This window comes from Bos grunniens, chromosome 18, assembly GCF_055505025.1.
Source record: "Bos grunniens cultivar Pamir isolate PY7600 chromosome 18, Bosgru_T2T1.0, whole genome shotgun sequence".
In the NCBI taxonomy this organism is placed as follows: domain Eukaryota; kingdom Metazoa; phylum Chordata; class Mammalia; order Artiodactyla; family Bovidae; genus Bos; species Bos grunniens.
This window is the reverse complement of record NC_141182.1, coordinates 50,288,998-50,310,359: the sequence shown is the minus strand read 5'-3', so window position 1 is coordinate 50,310,359 and position 21,362 is coordinate 50,288,998. Positions and strand designations below refer to the sequence as shown.

At 44.5% G+C, this 21,362-nt stretch overlaps 1 long non-coding RNA gene across 2 annotated transcripts; it reads right to left on the bottom strand.

Annotated features, from left to right (window-relative positions):
- Nucleotides 1–364: 364 nt before the first annotated feature.
- Nucleotides 365–14,936, bottom strand: LOC147353885 (uncharacterized). 2 transcript variants are annotated; one of them, XR_015146026.1, is made up of 3 exons: nt 3,753–14,936; nt 2,936–3,116; nt 365–1,459 (listed from the first exon to the last, which is right to left on the bottom strand). It is a non-coding gene; the product is annotated as an uncharacterized LOC147353885 (long non-coding RNA). The 2 variants fall into 2 exon arrangements; XR_015146025.1 differs by having other exon boundaries at nt 2,936–14,936.
- Nucleotides 14,937–21,362: the final 6,426 nt, after the last annotated feature.

Sequence of the window (21,362 nt, the reverse complement as noted above, 5' to 3'; positions counted from 1 at the left end):
AAGTTTACAAAATATTCATTCACCTCTGAAACACTTGTTGAGCCTCTGGTGTGTACCAAGCATGTTCTAGACACCTGGGGTCAAATGCTTCAAAGTAGTTAAGACCATTTCTGTGGTGGTCATGTCCTTCAAAAGCTATCCCATTTCAAATTATTTGATTTTTTAAAGTATTTGTTTAATTTTTAAAAAACTTTGGCCACCCTGCGAGGCAAGTGGGATATTTGTTCCCTGACCAGGAATTGAACCCATGCCCTCCTGCAGTGGAAGTGTAGAGTTTTATCTACTGGACCGCCAGGGAAGTCACAAATTATTTTATAAAGAACAAATCCTATATTAATAAACCAGTTATCACTGACAAACACACTGCTGTCTACACATTACTTTGTTATTTAGTGAGCTCAGTACTTTACAATATGCAAAAGACTTTGCCTCTTATAAATAATCTGATTATTCAAAAGCATACAGCAATTTACATCTTTCCAATTATAAAGTATTTTACAGTTTTAAGAGCACTTGATGATTACAAAACAATTCAACTTGTATGGATCACTTCACATTAAAAAAAATTTGCCTTTAGAAAACCTATGTAATGTTTACAGAGTATATTGCAGTACACAGAATTTCTTGCTGTTTACAGAACATTTTGTACTTTTTAAAGTACTTCTAAACTTACAAAGCACTTTAACATTTACAAAGATTCTACTTATGTACATAGGATACAGCACAGATAAACACTGGGTGGTTTACAAAGTATTTCATAACAGATAGCAATATTTCTGTCTACAAAATACTTCAGCAGAGTACATTACTGCAAAGTGATTTTTCATTTTACAAAGTACATATGTCAATAATTCTTTTGTATTGCTCACAAAGAAGTTGCCATTCACAAAGGGCTTTATTTCTGAAATGGAGTGGGACTCTATGGTCATTCCCCATGATGTCCTCTGACTGCCTTTTGTCTCTGGAAAAAAACTTTCACCAAAGAATAAGTTTAATCAGAAAGTGAGAAAATGCAGAAGCAGAGAAAAGCAGTCAAACAGGACAAAACAATAATAGTTTAGTCATTAAGCAAAATCAAGGACTTAGTTCCTACTCAAGGGCTATAGATAACATTCTAAGCCATATTCTGTGAACTGTCTTACAGATATTAAAACCTGCACTGCGTGGACGAAGTTAACTACACGATGACCAGACTGCGGCCATGACTTAAACTGCCATGATTCCAAGAACAGACCTCAAGAAAATGGGAACAAACTCACCCTGGAACTGAAGATTAATTGTACTTGAAAGAATCAAGACGATGCTGGTCTGATCACTGATGACCAATTTCAAGATGACTTTGAGAGGACTTCTCTGGTGGTACAGTAGGTAAGAATCCACCTGCCAGTGCTGAAGACTCCACGTGCTGTGGAGCAAGCAAGCCTGTGCGCCACAACTGCTGAGCCTGTGTGCCTAGACCCTGTGTTCCAAATTAAGAGAAGCCACCAGTGAGGGGCCCGCCCACCACAAGGAAGAGTAGCACCCACTCGCCACAACTAGAGAAAGCCGGTGCAAAGCAACGGAGACCCACACAACCAAAAATAAATAAATAAACGTAGTGTTAAAAAACCTTAAAAAAAGACTGTCAGAGCTGACTGTGTTTTTCTGCATGCAGCCCCCTCTCTCAATCTATAAAAGCTCTTGCCCACAGATTGTTGAGGGGGAGGGGGACAGGAGGTTAGCCTCCCCCTATTCCCAGTTGCCAGCATGCAAAATAAAGCCAACTTGCCTTCCAACCAACTTTACTTCTTTATTGGCTTTTGAGCAGCAAGCAGCCAGACCCCTTTCAGTTACATTTCTACCTACAGACACATGGACACAGAACAGTAACTGGATGATAAATAGGACTTCCCTTTCGTTCAAACGGTAAAGAATCTGCCTACAGTGCAGGAGACCAGGGTTCGATCCCTGGGTCAGGAAGATCCTCTGGAGGAGAGAATGGCAATCCACTCCCTTGGAGAATCCCGTAGATAAGAGAAGCCTGGCAAGCTACAGCCTGTGCGGTCGCAAAGAGACGGATATGACTGAGCAACTAACACACACAACTTGATGACAGCAAAAATTTCCGAAACACTTAAACAGGCATGGTGCTGAGGCTGGAATTAGGCAAGCCAGCAGGGAGATGTCCCTGCCTCATTGGAACGGACACCAACTTGGGGAGAAAAGAAATAAATAAGATGCTGGCAGCCAGTGATGTGAGCTATGACAAGAAGCCCAAATGGCTAGGATAGGAAGTAAATAAGTGGGGGGAGTTCATTTGGAGCAAAGCTTTTCAGTGACCAAGAGCTGAAAAACTCCTTTCCCAAGCAACTGGACACGTATAACCTTTCTGCTGACACAGTCATCATGCTTGGCTCTTAAAATAACTTTGGGAGGTGAGCAGGTATCATAAACTAGTCTTGACTCTGGGAGATGTTATCCAGTCCATTTCAGATGTTAGAAGACTGAGAACTAAAACATGAGGTGGACATCTAATGTCTTAAAGAAGACCAATTTGGAGCTTTGGATTCAGATTCCTTACCAAAATGAGCTAGAATTAAACATCCAAGGAATGTCCATGTAGGACTTTTATTTCCACAACACTTAATGTGCTCACTAAGAAGTGGGTATTTGTGCTCGTTAAGTAGTGGTATCTGGGACATGACTTTTGGTCCATTTAATTAGCCTGTGGCATAGAAATGAGTCAACTCTTTTTTTTTTTTTTTTTTTGGCTGTGCCACCTAGCATGCAGGATCTTAGTTCCCCAGCTAGGAATCAAGTGGAAGTGTGGAGTCTTAACAAGTGGACCACCAGGGAAGAACCAGAAATGACTCTACTACAAATGTTCCAACTCACTAGCTTTTCTAAGGACTTCTTGGAAGCCTGCTCCTTGTCACTGAGGTTTTTTGAGACTTACCTCATCCAGAGAAGTGAAACCAGTCACCTCAGATTGGGACTTGAACCTGGCCAAAATCCAGTTGGGACTTGAACACCCACAGCAGGAACTCAAACCTGGCCAAAACCTGGTTTTCCATGCATTTGATTTCAGGACTTAATGAAGCTCAGGTTCTTTGTGTCTCAGCATAGAAGGAATTCAGCTAGAAGCAAGGTGATAGGCAAGAAGTAGATTTATTAATATAGGACACCTGTAAGAGATGCAAGCAGGAAGGTGAGGTGGCTCTACCCCAAAGATTAAGTGGGCTACAATTTAAAGTCAAAGGAAAGTGGGGAGGGGAAAGGACTGACTTCTTTGAACTGACATCAGGCTTACATCACTAGCTCCTTTTTCATGTTGGGCAGGAGAGTGTCTGACCCTCCAAGGTCAAACTAGGATTATCATAGCACTTATTCAAATCAGTAGAAGGCTGATGATATTTTTCGTTCACCTAATGGCCTGGGACATAGCTCATGCTTTTATTTATGGCTTTATAGTTAAGCAAGCCTGCTTTGTACCATGACATTCTGATAGCTTTCTAGTGTGAGTGTGTGCTTTGTCGCTTAGTCATGTCCAACTCTTTGCAACCCCGTGGACTGTATCCCTCCAAGTTCCTCTGTCCGTGGAATTTTCCAGGCAAGAATACTGGAGCAGGTTGCCATTTCCTACTCTAGGGGATCTTCCCAACCCAAGGATTGAACCTGCATCTTTTGGGTCTGCATTTTTGTGTCTGCACTAGCAGGCCGATTCTTTACCCTGTGCCACTTGGGAAGCTTTCTTGAGGATATCTTTTACTTACAGTGGTCTCCCAGAATGTCCTAGGATTGACTGGTTTGATCTCTTTGCTGTCCAAGGGAGTCTCAAGAGTCCTGCAACACCATCAGTTCAGTTCAGTTCAGTCGCTCAGTTGTGTCTGACTCTTTGCAACCCCATGAACCGCAGCACACCAGGCCTCCCTGTCCATCACCAACTCCCGGAGTCCACCCAAACTCATGTCCATTGTGTCAATGATGCCATCCAACCATCTCATCTTCTGTCGTCCCCTTCTCCTCCTGCCCTCAATCTTTCCCAGCATCAGGGTCTTTTCAAATGAGTCAGCTCTTCGCATCAGGTGGCCAAAATATTGGAGTTTCAGCTTCAACATCAATACCTCCAATGAACACCCAGGACTGATCTCCTTTAGGATGGACTGGTTGGATCTCCTCGCTGTCCAAGGGACTCTCAAGAGTCTTCTCCAACACCACAGTTCAAAAGCATCAATTCCTTGAAGCTCAGCTTTCTTTATATTCCAACTCTCAAATCCATACATGACCACTGGAAAAACCATAGCCTTGACTAGATGGACCTTTGTTGGCAAAGGAATGTCTCTGCTTTTTAATATGCTATCTAGGTTGGTCATAACCTTCCTTCCAAGGAGCAAGTGTCTTTTAATTTCATGGCTGCAGTCACCATCTGCAGTGATTTTGGAGCCCCAAAAAATAAAGTCAGCCACTGTTTCCCCATCTATTTGCCATGAAGTGATGGGACTGGATACCATGATCTTCGTTTTCTGAATGTTGAGCTTTGAGCCAACTTTTTCAGTCTCCTCTTTCACTTTCATCAAGAAGCTTTTTAGTTCTTCTTCACTTTCTTCCATAAGGGTGGTGTCATCTGCATATCTGAGGTTATTGATATTTCTCCCGGCGATCTTGATTCCAGCTTCTGCTTCCTCCAGCCCAGTGTTTCTCATGATGTACTCTGTATATAAGTTAAATAAACAGGGTAACAATATACAGCCTTGACATACTCCTTTTCCTATTTGGAACCAGTCTGTTGTTCCATGTCCAGTTCTAACTGTTGCTTCCTGACCTGCATACAGATTTCTCAAGAGGCAGGTCAGGTGGTCTGGTATCCCTATCTCTTTCAGAATTTTCCAGTTTATTGTGATCCACACAGTCAAAGGCTTTGGCATAGTCAAGAAAGCAGAAATAGATGTTTTTCTGGAACTCTCTTGCTTTTTCAATGATCCAGCAGATGTTGGCAATTTGATCTCTGGTTCCTCTGCCTTTTCTAAAACCAGCTTGAACATCTGGAAGTTCATGGTTCACATATTGCTGAAGCCTGGCTTGGAGAATTTTGAGCATTACTTTACTAGCGTGTGAGATGAGTGCAATTGTGCGGTAGTTTGAGCATTCTTTGGTGTTATCTTTCTTTGGGATTGGAATGAAAATGGACCTTTTCCAGTCCTGAGGCCACTGCTGAGTTTTCCAAATTTGCTGCCATATTGCACGCAGCACTTCCACAGCATCATCTTTTAGGGTTTGAAATAGCTCAACTGGAACTCCATCACCTCCACCACAGTTGGAAAAAAAAACTTCTCCAACACCATAGCTCTCGGTTCAGATACTGCTGAAGCCTAGCCTGGAGGATTTTGAGGATAACCTTGCTAGCATGTGAACTGTGTGCAATTGCATGGCAGTTTGAACATTCAGTTCATTCAAGGACACCTGGGTTTTCTCCCAGGCTTTCTTTTAGAAGGAGACTTGGGGTAACTCTCCTAGAATCTTCTCTCTACCCCAAGCTCAGTCCTTCATGACATCCCTACTGTGAGAAGTTAAACATCTTCTCCCTCTGCCACTCCCTGGATGAGGAAGAGACATGTGAGGCAGATTCCGATTTTAGTCTCACCTCTGGAGTTGTGCTGATCACATCTACCTTCCACACCACCAAGGGGGTGGGCAGACCACCTAAGCCACCCCTCCAGTCCAATTCCTGTATGCCACAACGAAAGATCCCGCACAGGGCAAGTAAGGCCGGATGCAATAAGGTCAAATAAATAATTAAAATGTAACCGCAAACAAGTACAATTGTACAGGTTCATTCATTAAACATTTTTTTCCCAGTTTTCCTTTGCTCTTTTAAAAAAAAAAAACACCCCCCCCCCCACCATAAAGTCAACAGCTTACCAAGCCCAGGTGAGCATGCCCTCTTTGTTAAAAGACTCTTTCTGTTGAGCTGAGGTGGACTCTGAAAGAGGCTGACGACCATCCCACAAGGGTGAAGGCAATGCATGTTGTTCACCAAGAACGGATCACACCTAGGGAGTAAATCTAATAATACCATGCAGCACATTTCCTCCTCATTGGCTTAAATGTTTTTGATCCTAAATAAGTCCTTGGCTTTCCTTTTACAAACCTGAAGCCTCTGCTGAAGCTTCCCTCCCACCCCCGAAGAGAGAGAGGAAGGGAGGGAGAGAGGGCTGGGGAAGGTGAGAGGCTCAAAGATGAGAGAGAGAGCCCCTGATCCTAAGAGTCTGAGATCGAGTATGGGTCTTCTAGAACGTTCTAGAACAGGTCAGCTAAGATGGTAGCCCCTCTTCAGGGCAATACTTTGGCCACCTGATGCGAAGAGCTGACTCATTGGAAAAGACCCTGATGCTGGGAAAGATTGAAGGCAGGAGGAGAAGGGGACGACAGAGGATGAGATGGTTGGATGGCATCACCGACTCAATGGACATGAATTTGGGTAAACTCCGGGAGTTGGTGATGGACAGGGAGGCCTGGCGTGCTGTGGTTCATAGGGTCTCAAAGAGTCGGACACGACTGAGCGACTGAACTGAACTGAACTTTAGAGCAAATTCGTGACAGCCGTAGAGGCGCAGAAAGGCCAGAAGGATGTGTCTGGAGCCCCGCCCTCTCATCCCACCCCCGCGCGCCCCGGGTCCCTCATCTGCCGCCAGTCGGCCTTGCAGTTGCAGCCCTTGTCCCGCAGGGGGAGCACCAGCCCCAAAGGTGACCAGCTCCGGGAGCAGAGCCGCGCGCGCTATCAATTCACGCACTCGGCCACTGGCGAGACCTGTCCGACCGGGTCACCCCACTACCACCTGAGAATCAGCTCTCTCCTGCCAATGCCAGATCTGTGGGTGGATGGCTGGGTGAATGATGAAGGGGCCAGCCTCGCCAAGGTTAGCGTTTGTTTTGTTTCCAAAAGAAACACTTTCAACAGCAGTAACCAGAACTGAGGTTATGCAATCAGAGGTCTGGCCAAGTGGGGAATGGGTGAAGGTGGTGGGGATGGAGAACGGGAGGGAGTGGGGAGGAGGGCGGAGAAAGGGAGGATGGGGAAAGAAGGGGGACGCTGCTTTCAGCCCCCCAGTTCTGGCCTCTCCCCTAGAACTCTTCCCTAGCCTGTTGTCTTTTTAATTGTCTTTAACTGAGTATTTATTGAGTCGCCTCTCAAGGGGTGGGGACACTTCAAAGACTGAGACGGTTCAGTGGGAGCAGCACCTGCCTGGGAACAGTGACAGTCAAGAATCATTTCCCAGCCCCAAATCCACCCATGGGTCAGGCACCAGACAACCAGGACAGCCCCCATGACCCAAAGCCCAGTCCTACACTGCTGACTCTGTCCTGCCTCTCCCAGTGAAGACGCAGGTCTGCGCGTTCCTCTCATTCCTTTCTGCCTCTCGACCAGCGCTGCTGTCTTTTCCTATGGCCCTGTGCGTGGGGCCTCACGTTCCTGGGGATGTGGCCAACATTCAGTTTTTCTAGTATGGCATTGACCTCTCTGTGTTATCCCTCAGTCACCTCATCAGTTGGAATCCTGTGAGTACAAATGAGACAACCCCCAGAGGCTGGGGAATCTTGTCACAGTGCTGAGCCTGTCCATCACTCCAGGCCTGGGGGTGGGGGGACAGGAACGCCCAGGCTCAGGTGACCTGCGGGGCAGAGCAGTGAGCAGCAGGGGCTGAGCCACAGAGGTGAGTTTGATCATGACCCTGCCATCATCCAGCACTGTGAATTTGAACGAGTTTCTTAAGCTCTCTGTCCCACTTTCTCCATCCAGAAGCCTTTAAGTGAGTTAATATATGGAGCATGGGGCGTCTAGTGGCCTGTGGGGAGTGTGATACATGGGTGAGGTGTCATTACTGATCGACAGGGGTTTAGTGAGCACATATGTATTAGTCATTCAGTCACGTCCAACTCTTTGCAGCCCCATGGACTATAGCCTGCAAGGTTCCTCTGTCCATGGAATTCTCCAGGCAAGAATACTGGAGTGGGTTGCCATTCCCTTCTCCAGTGGATCTTCCCCAACCAGGGATCAAACCCAGGTCTCCTGCCTTGCAGGCAGATTCTTTACCATCTTTACCTTCCCAGGGAAGTTTAGTGAGCACATGTGACATGTTAACGTAGGCACAAGGGCTCTAGCAAATAACACGAAAATCCACGTCTCTCTCCCTCTCCTCAGGGAATTGTTAACTTCTAGACTGACTTAAAGCAGACAGCATACGGAATATACAAGAGGACCTCTGCCAGCGATAAACCAAGCAAATTAAATGAGGAAACAGGATCGTTAGTGACTGGCAGGGGCTGCTTCACACTGGGTGATCAGAGAGGGCTTCTTGGAGGAGGTGACTTCTGAGAGTTGGCCATGGGAAGCCGTGGGGAGATGTGTTCCTAGCAGAAGGAGTGGCAGAAACAATGGCCTTGAGGTGAGAACGAGCTTGACAAATTCCAGGAGCTATCAGACGTTGCCTCTGACAATGAGTCCTCCTACCCAAGGGACAGCTCTGAGAGGAGAGGGACTCACTGATTTTTGTTGTTGTTGTTATTGTGATTATTGGCTTTGTTTCCCATGGATCCTTCATCCTCCAGAACTGCCTGGCACATAATAGGGTTCATAATAACCATGCATGCATGATAAGTCTCTTCCGTCATGTCCAACTCTTTGTGACCGTATGGACTGGAACCTGCCAGGTTCCTCTGTCTATGGGATTCTGCAGGCAAGAATATTGGAGTGGGTTGCCATGCCCTCCTCCTCCAGGGGATCTTCCCAACCCAGGGATTGAGCGTGCATCTTTTATGTCTCCTGCATTGGCAGGTGGGTTCTTTACCACCAGCACTACGTAGGAAACCCTCATAATAACCACGTGTGAAATAAATAAGAATTGGCGGTCCAGTGGTTAAGACTCCCTGCTTCACTGCAGGTGGCATCATTTCGATCCCTGGTCCAGGAACTAAGATCCCATGTGCCTAAAACACACACACACACACACAGCTGTATCTTCCAGGGATCCATAATACTTGCGCATCATTTCTCCAGGTGGGCATGATGTCCACGTTGCACAATCATTTCAGGGCATCCATGGTCTCTTGCTATCAATCTTTGGATTCCAGGTAAAGAACCCCCTCTTTTCTCCAAATTTGGAGGGCCCACATCCTTAGGGACTTCCCAAGTGGCGCTAGTGGTAAAGAACCCGCCTGCCAATGCAGGAGACATAAGAGATGCAGGTTTGATCCCTGGGTTGGGAAGATCCCCTGGAAGAGGGCGTGGCAACCCACTCCAATAGTCTTGCCTAGAGAATTCCATGGACAGAAGAGCCTGGAAGGCTACAGTTCGTGGGGTTGCACAGAGTTGGACACGACTGAACCGACTTAGCATGCACGCGAGCCAATCCTTAGAGTCCCCAGCTATTTCTCTCTTGGGAGTGGAGGTATTGAAACAAGGGCCTGGAGCCAGGTTGCCTGGGCACTGCCTCCTGGCTACTAGCTGGTAACCCTGAGAAGTGACTTTATGCCTCTGCATGCCCTCATCTCCCTGTCCATAAAATGGAGATAATATCTGCAGTTACCACATAGGGTTGTTATGAGACCAGGTGAGAAATGTGCAAAGGATTATGAACATGCGTGGGAGATAGTACAAAGTATTAGCTGAAATCATCATCAGGGCTCATTACTGGGATTAAAAGATTAGGTGTGTCAGAGCCTGACACCCAAGACAGACTAGAAAAATACTGACTGAGCTGGCTGCTCACAAGGCTCGGTCAGGTTGCCTACCTTTTTGATTAGTTTGTATCTCTCCTCTCTGTTGCGCCTGTTTCTACCTCAGGCAGATCTGTGTCCTTCATTGGACTGTCTCTCCTTTTCTTTCTGTCTCTCTGTCCCTCTCTCAGACTCTGAATCCCAGTCCTTCTGTATTTCTCTGGCTTTCTTCTCCAAATCTCTGTTTCTTCCTTCTCTAGATCCTTCCTGTCCTTTCTGTCTTTACCTCTGTCTGCAACGGTCTTCGTCCCTGTCTACACATCTCTGAGTATGTGTCTCTCTCCAGCTCTAACTCCCCTCTTCTCTGTGTGTCTCTCTCCATCTCTGGCTCTGTCCTCCCCCTCTGTGTCTTGTGTCATCTTCTGATGCTTCTTTTCCTGTGTCCCTGCGTGCATGTGCGCTCAGTTGTGTCCAACTCTTTGCGACCCCATGGGCTGTAGCCCTTCAGTCTTCTCTGTCCATGGGATTCTCCAGGCAAGAATACTGGAGTGGATTGCCAAATCCTCCTCCAGGGAATCTTCCCGACCCAGGGATCGAACTCGAATCTCCTGTGGCTCCTGCATTGGCAGGTGGATACTTTACCACTGTGCTATCAAGTTTCTCTGTGTCCTAATCATTCGCTCCCACCTCCCTGCCTCATCCCCGCCCCCCACTTCTCTCTTTTCATCTCTCTGACACTTTACTCTTTCTCTCACTCTCCTTGGCTCTTTTACTCTCTCTCATCCTCTCACTCCCTCACTGTCCCCTCTCTGCCCACTGCCCCTCTTTCTTTCTCTTGCCTTCTGTTGCTCTGAAATCGCTCTCCCTTCTTAATTAAGCGTGGGGTTTTTGCTTGTTTGTTTTTGTATTTTTGCCCAGCTAAATCCCCATCTGGCTCACTTCCTACAGGAGGGAATAAGATGGAGCTGATTATGTAACCATTCGTTATGAATTCAAAGGGCTGAGGGAGGAGGAGGCGGCTGGGAAGGAAAATTTTTTTCCTTCTCACCTTTCTTAGCCCACGCCTTTGTCCTCAACCCATCAACCTGGCCTCAGACACGCCTCTCTCAGCTCCACAGAAATCAGATTATTGGCCCCCTCACCTGGAGACAACCAGAGACTAAACAGTACACAGACTGGAGGGAGTGGAGGGTGGGGGAGACTCTGAGGCTGCAGGCGAAAGAGTTTCCCACGAAAGACAGGCAGGCACTCAGGCACTCCTCTGGCCCCTAGGAAAGGTACAAAATCACAGAAACAAGGTGTGGATGGAAATTTTGGGGAACCATCCAGTGCAGCTGGCTGAGATCAGGGACATCCATTTTCTGAGACCAGAGACCGAGACCTCTGAGGACAGAAGGAGGGAGGCCTGGCTCCTCTCCACCCCACTGGTTTGGGGCTTCAACAAGGGAGAAAATGTTTTGCTATTTACCCCCTTCCTGGGCTTCCCTGGTGGCCTAGCCAGTAAAGAATCTGCCAGCAATGCAGGAGACCTGGGTTCAATCCCTGGGTCAGAAAGATCCCATGGAGAAGGAAATGGCAACCCACTCCAGTAGTCCTGCCTGGAGAATCCCAGGGACCGAGGAGCGTGGTGGGCTACAGCCCATGAGGTTGCAAGAGTCGGACACAACTGAGCAACTAACACACTGGAGATTCTTGGCCAGCATGCTGCTGCTGAAAATTCTGGAGGTCACTGCTGCCACCCACCAGAGGAATATATCAGGCACCTTATCCTCCCAACAACTATGGTTAAGCAAACACCTCACTCACAATCATTACTTCTTGCCCCTTGTGATACACACCATCTGGCCCCATCCGTTTCCCCCCATGCCCAGTGCAGCCCAGGGAAAGGAACCCTAGGCAAGTTGCCAGTGGAAGAGACTTCCTGAGGACCAAACTGGTGCGCTAATCCTAACCCTGCCCCTTGAGAGCCCAGGGACCTTGGGCGAGTCTCAGTTTGTTCAAGTGTGTAATGGGGATGACTGCAAAGACGTGAAGATCCATGGGACTGTGAAAGTAAAAAACTTGGCACGGAGGCTTCCCTGGCAGTCCAGGGGTTAAGAATCTGCCTTGCAATGCAGGGGATGCAGGTTGGATCCCTGGTCAGGGAATTGAGATCTCACATGCCTCACAGCGACTAAGCCCATGAGCTGCAACTACTGAGGCCCTCACTGCAACTAGAGTCCACGTGCTGCAGGGAAATTTTCTGCATGGCACAACAAAGATCCCGCATGCCACAACTAAGATGCAATGTAACCAAATCAACCAATAAATAAAACAACTTAGCACAAAGCTGGCGCTGAGAAGAGGCTCAGGAACATGCCAAGTCCCACTGTTCTTTTCTGCCTCCCCTGCTGGTCCAGCACCCAGCTGACAGTCCATGCTGTTGTCTGTCCACTACCTGCCATCAGCCCCAGTCTACGCTCAGCCCTGCTCTAGCCATCAGCCCCACTTATGGCAAAATCCTCCCCAAGGACAGATTTGAAAGTGCTGAGGATAGGTTGCTAAGTGATAGTTATGACACCATACTCATAGATTTCAGTACATTTAATCCATACAACAACTTTTTGAGGGAGTTTTGGTTTTTTTTTTTTTTAATGGCTGCACCACTTGTCTTGTGGGATCTTAATTCCCCAACCAGGGATCGAACCCAGACCCCAGCAAGAGCCAATTCCAAGACCACCAGGGAAGTCTCAGGGAGGTACTTTTATTGGTATTCTCATTTTTCAGAAATGAAAACAGAGATACAAAGAAATGAGGTGTCTTGTTCAAGATCACATGCACCAGGAAAGTTGCAGAGATGGGACTTCCTTGGCCGTCCAGTGTTTAAGATTCTGCCCTTCCAAAGTAGGGAGTGTGGGTTCAATCCCTGGTCAAAGAACTAAGATCCCATATGCCTTGTGGCACAGCAAAGAAAAGAAAGAATGTTGTAGAGGCCGGACTTGAACCTGGTTCTTCCTGACTCTACAGATCCTGGGACTCAGCTTCCAAAACTCGGACTGTTCTAAAACCTAGAAGAGTGAAAGTGTCAGTCTTTCGGTCATGTCTGAATTTTTGTGACCCCAGTGGATTGTAGCCTGCCAGGCTCCTCTGTCCATGGGATTCTCCAGGCAAGAATACTAGAGTGGATTGCCACTCCCTCCTCCAAGGGATCTTCCCAACTCAGGGATCGAACCTGGGTCTCCCACATCGCAGACAGATTTTTTACTGTCTGAGCCATGAGGGAAGCTCTCCATGCTCTCAGAGAATAAAGTTGGAGTGTGTGGACATGAATGAGGAGGGGACTGAAGGGACAAAGTGGAGAGAATCGCCTCATGAGCTTGGCACTCAATGGTCATTCAGAGGAAGGACTAGAAGTTATATAAACTCCACAGCATGGCAAGCTCCCAAGTGAGATCCAACCCCCAGGAAATTTAATCTGAAGGTGTTCGGGTTACCGAAGAAGCTGAGTCCCAGGATCTTTGTAGCCAGGGCCCATGGCCAAGGTCAATTCCTTCTTCCTGGTTACATGGAGATCTGAGAGGGCTACACCCTCTTCCTGTTTACCACGTGTCCATCCTGGTGACCTTTACATTCTGGAAGCACATGAACAAAATCGTCAAGATACCCCAAAGTATCTGTCTCTGCTATGTCTGGCACTGGGACCCCACTCCCCATCCCAGTCTTTCATAATGAGGAGTGCATTAGCTAGATATCAACTCTGCTCTTTGCAGAGTGTTTTCCTTTTGTTTTGTTATCAACCTCGAGTCAGTCCCTGTGGTAGACACTGTTAGTTGTTCCTCTAATTTCTTCCCTCCTTTCTTTGGTGATAGAGCATTAAATCTGATCATCCAAAATGTGTATTTCTCTGGTGTCCAATGGTTAAGACTCCACCCTGCGAATGCAGAGGGTGTGTGTTTGATCCTGGTCTAGGGACTAAGATCCCATATACTGTACAGTGTGACCAAAAAATTAAAAAAAAAACCTTCTTATCTTTTAGGACTTCCCTGGTGGTCCAGTGGTTAAGACTCCAAGCTCCTAATGCAAAGGCTTGGGCTCAATGCCCTAAGATCCCATTTGCCACTTGGCCAAAGGAAAGAAATGAAAAGAAAAAAGATCCAAAATAAAGACTATATTTCCCAGACTCCCTTGCAGCTAGGCAGACACTGAGACTGGGAGCAAATAAGATCTGAGGGCGAGCCATGTCTACCACTTCCAGGTTGTGCCTTCCATTCCAGTACAGTGTCCCATCACCCCACTGGTTGGAACACAGACCCAGCACATGAGCTGGTAAGCCATCTTCAACCATGAGGACCAGGGCAATGCACTGGGAAACCATGCCGCTAAAGCAGAAGAGATCTACTTTCTTGGTACTGGAACTGCCATATCAACCTCTGAATGCTTGCACTCAGATTGACACTTTGGAGACAAACTGATATTTTTCTGAAGCCACTGTTGTTTTGAGGTCTCTGATACAATCAGATACAACATCCTGTCCTCTTATGACTTCCTAATTGAACACTCCTCCCAGCCAAAAGTCTATAGGAACTAACCTCACAGAGACTTGACAGTCTCAAATTCATCACCAACTGCCCATGTATCAATTTCAAAAAGCCCTCTCTCTCCATGGTGGTTCAATCAACCTTTCTTTCTTCAGTCTATCATTCAGTCATTCTTTCAACTATTCACATCCAACCAGGCAATTATTTCAAATTCTAGTTATGCACCCTTCCAAAAGCATCTATCCTTTAATCCTTTGTCCTCTGATACATTCATCCATCCCTCGTTCCTACCGTGCATCCATTTAACCATCCATTCACTCTTCCATCACTGTGTCCTCTCATCCACTTATCAATACAGTTATTTATTCATCCTTCGTTCACTAGCACATTCAACTTTTCACCCATTTGCCTTCTTCCCACTTATTTATCCATTGATCCATTCTCATCCAATGTTTCCTCTTTCTGTTTGTCCCATCTATTAATTTTTCTTTCCATCATTCTATCATGCCTCCTTCCATTCAGTCCTTACTTTCATCCATATTTACCAGTTTCAGTTCAGTTCAGTTCAGTTCGGTTGCTCCGTCATGTCCGACTCTTTGCAACCCCATGAATCGTAGCACACCAGGCCTCCCTGTCCATCACCAACACCCGGAGTTCACTCAAACTCACGTCCATCAAGTCGGTGATGCCATCCAGCCATCTCATCCTCTGTCGTCCCCTTCTCCTCCTGCCCCCAATCCCTCCCAGCATCAGAGTCTTTTCCAATGAGTCAACTCTTCACATGAGGTGGCCAAAGTACTGGAGTTTCAGCTTTAGCATCATTCCTTCCAAAGAAATCCCAGGGCTGATCTCCTTCAGAATGGACTGGTTGGATCTCCTTGCAGTCCAAGGGACTCTCAAGAGTCTTCTCCAACACCACAGTTCAAAAGCATCAATTCTTCACTGCTCAGCCTTCTTCACAGTCCAACTCTCACATCCATACATGACCACAGGAAAAACCATAGCCTTGACTAGACGAACCTTTGTTGCCAAAGTAATGTCTCTGCTTTTGAATATGCTATCTAGGTTGGTCATAACTTTCCTTCCAAAGAGTAAGCGTCTTTTAATTTCATGGCTGCAGTCACCATCTACAGTGATTTTGGAGCCCAAAAAAATAAAGTCTGACACTGTTTCCACTGTTTCCCCATCTATTTCCCATGAAATGATGGGACCAGATGCCATGATCTTCATTTCTGAATGTTGAGCTTTAAGCCCACCAGTTTGGACCCTTCTAAACACCCACTTCCCCTCTATCCATGTCATCCTCATCAGGAGATTCCACACTGGTTGATGCATTTTCACTTCCTCCTAGTATAACTTTTTCAATACCTGCTCTATTAATTTTTTTTAAGGAAACAAGAGGTTGGGATCTGGTCTCCTTGTCCAACTGAAGAAGAAAAGGGGAAAGGAGGAGAGAACAATAACTGGGCCCTTATGGGGAAAGAAAATAGCAGGAAGCCTCAGGGATGGACTTCCATGCAGTTCTAGATTTTGTTATATTTAGAATTGAGTACTTACATTTTCTGGGTGCTTACATATTATTTAAAATTTTTTGAGATTCCAGTTTTTCATTACTGTTGTATAAAAATACATTTGACTTTTGTATGTTGACATTATAGTCTGTGATCTTGCAAAATACACTTATTAGCTCCAGTTTCTTGTGTAGTTGAGGGTTTTCTACAGAGACATTCATATCATCTGTAAATAAGGATAGTTGTATTTCTTCCTTTTCAATCTACATGATTTTTTTCTTGCCTTATTGCACAAAGTAGACACAGGTATGTGAAAAGATGCTGAGCACCACTAATCATCAGAGAAATGTGTATCAAAATCACAATGAGATATCACATTACATCTGTCAGAATGACTATCATCAAAAAGTCTACAAATAACAAATGTTAGAGGGGATGTGAAGAAAAGAGAACCCTTGTATACTGTTGGTGGGAAAACAGTGTGGAGGTTCCTAAAAAACCTGAAAAATAGAACTACTATAGGGCCCAGCAGTCCCACTCCACGGGCATGCATTGAAAGAAGATGAAAATACTCATTTGAAAAGACATATGCATCCCAGTGTTCACAGCAGCATTATTTATAATAGCCAAGAGATGTAAGCAACCTAAGTGGCCATCAACAGATGAATGGATAAAGAAGATGTGGCATATATATACAATAGAATATTACTGAGCCTTAAAAAGAATGAAATTCTGCCATTTCAACAATATAAATGGACCTAGAAGGTATTATACTTAGTGAAGTAAGTCAAAGACAAACACTCTTTGATATCACTTTTATGTGAAATCTAAACATAAAACAAATAAATAAGCATAACAAAACACAGACTCACAGATACAGAGAACAGAGTAGTAGTTACCAGAGAAGGAAGAGGGTGGGGCAAAGTAGGGGTAAGGGATTAAGAAATACAAACTGCTATGTATAAAATAAAGAAACAACAAGGATATATTATACAGCACAGGGAAATATAGCTATTATTATGTAATAACTGTAAATGTAGTATAGTCTATACAAATATTGAATCACTATTGTATTTCTGAAACTAATACAATATTGTAAACCAAATACACTTTAATTTAAAAAGAGAGAAAGAAAAAGCAAACAAGAAAGAGATATGACTGGACTAAGCCACAGATAGAGGAGACCTTCAATTTAGAAAGGAGTTGGGACCTCCCTGGTGATCCAGGGGTTAAGACTCTGTGCTTCCTCAGCAGGGGCCATGGGTTGATCCTTGGTCCGGTAACTAAGATCCCACATGTCATGTGGTATGGCTAAAAAAAATGTTAAAGCGAGGAGTCCCTAATGATTGCTGTGCTGTGCTTAGTCACCCAGTCATGTTTGATTCTTTGTGACCCCATGAACTGTAGTCTGCCAGGCTCCTCTGTCCTTGGGAATGCTCCAGGCAAGAATACTGGAATGGGTTGCCATGCCCTCTTCCAGGGAATCTTCCCAATGCAGGGATCAAACGCAGGTTTGATCAGCAGGCAGATTCTTTACCATCTGAGCCACCAGGGAAGCCCAAGAATACTGGAGTGGGTATCCTATCCCTTCTCCAGGGGAACTTCCTGACCCAGGAGTCAAACCAAGGTCTCCTGCATTGCAAGCAGATTCTTTACCAGCTGAGCTACTGGGGAAGCCCCCTCTAATGATTAGCAATGCAAACATATTCACACAGTTTTTTGACATGGAGCTGATAATCAAATTATCAAGCTTACCTGTATTGGAGATGATCATAATAGAATGCCAGATAATTTTGAGAGCCATAAACACATTTGTGACACTGTAACAACAGACTGTTTCCAAATAGGAAAAGGAGTTCGTCAAGGCTGTGTATTGTCACCCTGCTTATTTAACTTCTATGCAGAGTACATCATGAGAAACGCTGGACTGGAAGAAGCATAAGCTGGAATCAAGATTGCGGGGAGAAATATCAATAACCTCAGATATGCAGATGACACCACCCTTTGGCAGAAAGTGAAGAGGAACTAAAAAGCCTCTTGATGAAAGTGAAAGTGGAGAGTGAAAAAGTTGGCTTAAAGCTCAACATTCAGAAAACGAAGATCATGGCATCCAGTCCTGTCCCTTCATGGGAAATAGATGGGGAAACAGTGGAAACAGTGTCAGACTTTATTTTTTGGGGCTCCAAAATCACTGTAGATGGTGACTGCAGCCATGAAATTAAAAGACGCTTACTCTTTGGAAGGAAAGTTATGACCAATCTAGATAGCATATTCAAAAGCAGAGACATTACTTTGCCAACAAAGGTTCGTCTAGTCAAGGCTATGGTTTTTCCTGTGGTCATGTATGGATGTGAGAGTTGGACTGTGAAGAAGGCTGAGCGGCGAAGAATTGATGCTTTTGAACTGTGGTGTTGGAGAAGACTCTTGAGAGTCCTTTGGACTGCAAGGAGGTCCAACCAGTCCATTCTGAAGGAGATCAGCCGTGGGATTTCTTTGGAAGGAATGATGCTAAAGCTGAAACTCCAGTACTTTGGCCACCTCATGCGAAGAATTGACTCATTGGAAAAGACTCTGATGCTGGGAGGGATTGGGGGCAGGAGGAGAAGGGGATGACAGAGGATGAGATGGCTGGATGGCATCACCGACTCGATGGACGTGAGTCTGAGTGAACTCCGGGAGTTGGTGATGGACAGGGAGGCCTGGCGTGCTGGGATTCATGGGGTTGCAAAGAGTCGGACACAACTGAGCAACTGAACTGAACTGAACTGAACTGAACTAGACCTGTCCAGATCTTAATCATGTACTGTGATAAATGTAGCCTTGGAAAGGGAAGATATTTGGAGTTCTCTGGGATTAGTAGATGTGATGAAATGTTGTGGGAATATGATAATTAAGTTCCTGTGTCTATATTGAAACATGGGTCTTACAGATCTGTGAGACTGAGTAGGGGGGGTAGGTGAATGTTCAGTAGATGGAGATTCTCCTGTGTCAGGAGTATCTGTGTCAGGAGAGTCTGGGCATGGGGACCAACTATGGGAAAATACTGAGAGGAGAATAGCTGTAATTAGAGAAAGAGGGTCTCTGATCATTGATGTGTGAGGGCATATCCAGGTAATACATAGACTCAGTATTTTCCCTTCAAGAAAAGCAGGCTTAGGAATTTGAATTTCAGAGAATGCAGATATAAGTTTAAATTTTAGCTGTGTCATTTTATAGCCAAGTTGTTTTTTTATTTTAATAAAGATGTCTGAACCTAAAAAACAAACAAAAAATTCTTGTAAAATTTGTTTTGTGGAGCTGAACTCCTTAACTTTTGCTTATCTGTAAAGTGTTTGCTCTCTCCATAAAATCTGAATGAAAGCCTTGCTGGGCGGAGTATTCTCGGTTGTAGGTTTTTCCTTTTCATCACTTTAAATATATCATGCCTCTCCCTTCTGTCCTGCAGGGTTTCCGCCGAAAAGTCAGCTGATAGCTTTACAAGAGTTCCTTGTAATTTGTTGCTTTTCCTTTGCTGCTTTTAATATTCTATCTTTATTTTTAATTTTTACCATTTTAATTAGAATGTGTCTTGTTGTGGTCCTATCTGGGTTAATCCTGTTTAGGACTCTCTGTGTTTCCTGGATCTGGATATCTGTTTCCTTATCCAGGTTAGGGAAATTTTCTGTCCTCAAATATGTTCTCTGCCCCTTTCTCACTCATTTCTTCTGGGACCCTTATAATGCAAGTATTAGTACACTTGATGTTGTCCTAGAGGTCTCTTAAACTGTCCTCAATTTTTAAAATTACTTTTTCTGTTCAGCTTCAGTGATTTCCACTCCTCTGTCTTCCAATTTGCTGATCTGTTCCTCTGTATCATAATCTACTGTTGACTCCTTTTAGTGAATTTTTAACTTCAGTTATTGTACTATTCAGCTCTGTTTGGCTTTTTAAATATTTCCTAATTCTGTTAAAAATGTCTAGCTTCTCACTCTGTTCATCCAGTCTTCTCTTGAGTTCTTTGACCACCTTTGTCATCATTGACATAAACACTTCATTGGTAGATTACTTATCTCCGCTTCACTTAGTTCTTCTAGGATTTTATCTTGTTCCTTCATTTGGAGTATATTCCTCTCCACCTCATTTTGCCTAACATGCTGTTTTTTATTTCAAGGTACTTGGTAGGTACATTATGTTTCCCAACCTTGGAAAAGTGGTCTTTTGTGGGAGACAACCTATGCATCCCAGCAGGATACTCCCCTCTGGTCACCAGTACTGTATGATCTAGGGTGCTGGCAAGTACCATTTTGAAATCCTCCCTCTAGTATATTAGCTTCAGGACCCAGATCTGCCTCCTGCCCATCAGACTTTAGGCACCATTACTGGGACTTGCCACATGACACAAATAACTGAGTGGGGAAACAGCCCACTACCTTGAGGAATACTTTTCAGCCATTATTTCTACTAATATTTCCACTGTCCCATCATCTCTTTCTTCTTCTTCTGGTATTCCACTCATGCACATTACGCCATTTGAAAGCAGCATAACTCTATCTTAATGTAACCACTAAGAAGATTCTTCTATCCCTATGGAAGAAAGGAGAGGATAAAGAAGGAGGGAGGAGAGAGGAAAAAGAAAAGTAGTGGTAGGGGGAGTGAGAGGGAGAGATGAAGGAAGAAAAAAGGAAGACATTGAAGGGAGAGTCTTTGAAAGAGGGAAGTGAGGGAAAGAGAGAGAAAGGGAATATAGAGAAAACAGATGAGGAGAGAAGAGAAGGGGCATGGAAGGAGGGTGGAAAGGTGAAGGGAGTTAGGAAAGAAAGAAGAGGAGGGAAATTTTTAAAAGATGATTCTCAAAATGATTAAAAACCTAATTCTCAAAATATGTGCTGCACATGTGTCAAGATTATTTAATTCATTAATGAGGGAGCTAGGTGTAAAGAAAGCTAGTCCATCTAGAGAAGGAAATGGCCATCCACTCCAGTATTCTTGCCTGCAAAATTCCATGGACAGAGGAACCTGGCGGGCTACTGTTCATGGGGTCACAAAGAGTTGGGCACGACTGAGCAACCAAGCAGGCATGCATATCCCACAGATACACTTACATATATGCTTTGCAAATGTTTGGCATTGTTTGCAACAGTAAAAAGTAGAAAACAAAATTGCCTACCAACAGAGAACTGGTTTAATAGACTATATATCTACACATTATAGTATGCAGAAATAGTATGCAGCTATAATGAAAAGTAAGGAAGATTTCCTTATTGAAATGGCAATATTAATATCCCCAAGATATATTATTAAATGAAAAATGCAAGGTGAAGAACAATATGTGTGTGTATATATAAATATAAATCTTGTAAAAATATATCATGAATTTTATGTAAGAAGGAGAATGAGAATATCCATGTTTGTTTATATTTGCATAATGTCACACTGGAAGGATAAAGAGAGGATTTAAAAAAACAGTTGTCTGGGGGAATACAGGTGAAAGTGAGGCTTTTCTGTGTTTTTCTTCTTTTTTGCATTTTTAAGAGTTTTGTTTTGAACATTCTACCTATTTTAAAATAATGCTGAATAATACCCAATGTTGTGTTAGCATTTATTGATATCATAAAATTTTTCTCTATTAATTATTTTAATAAAATGTTTTATATGTTAAAAA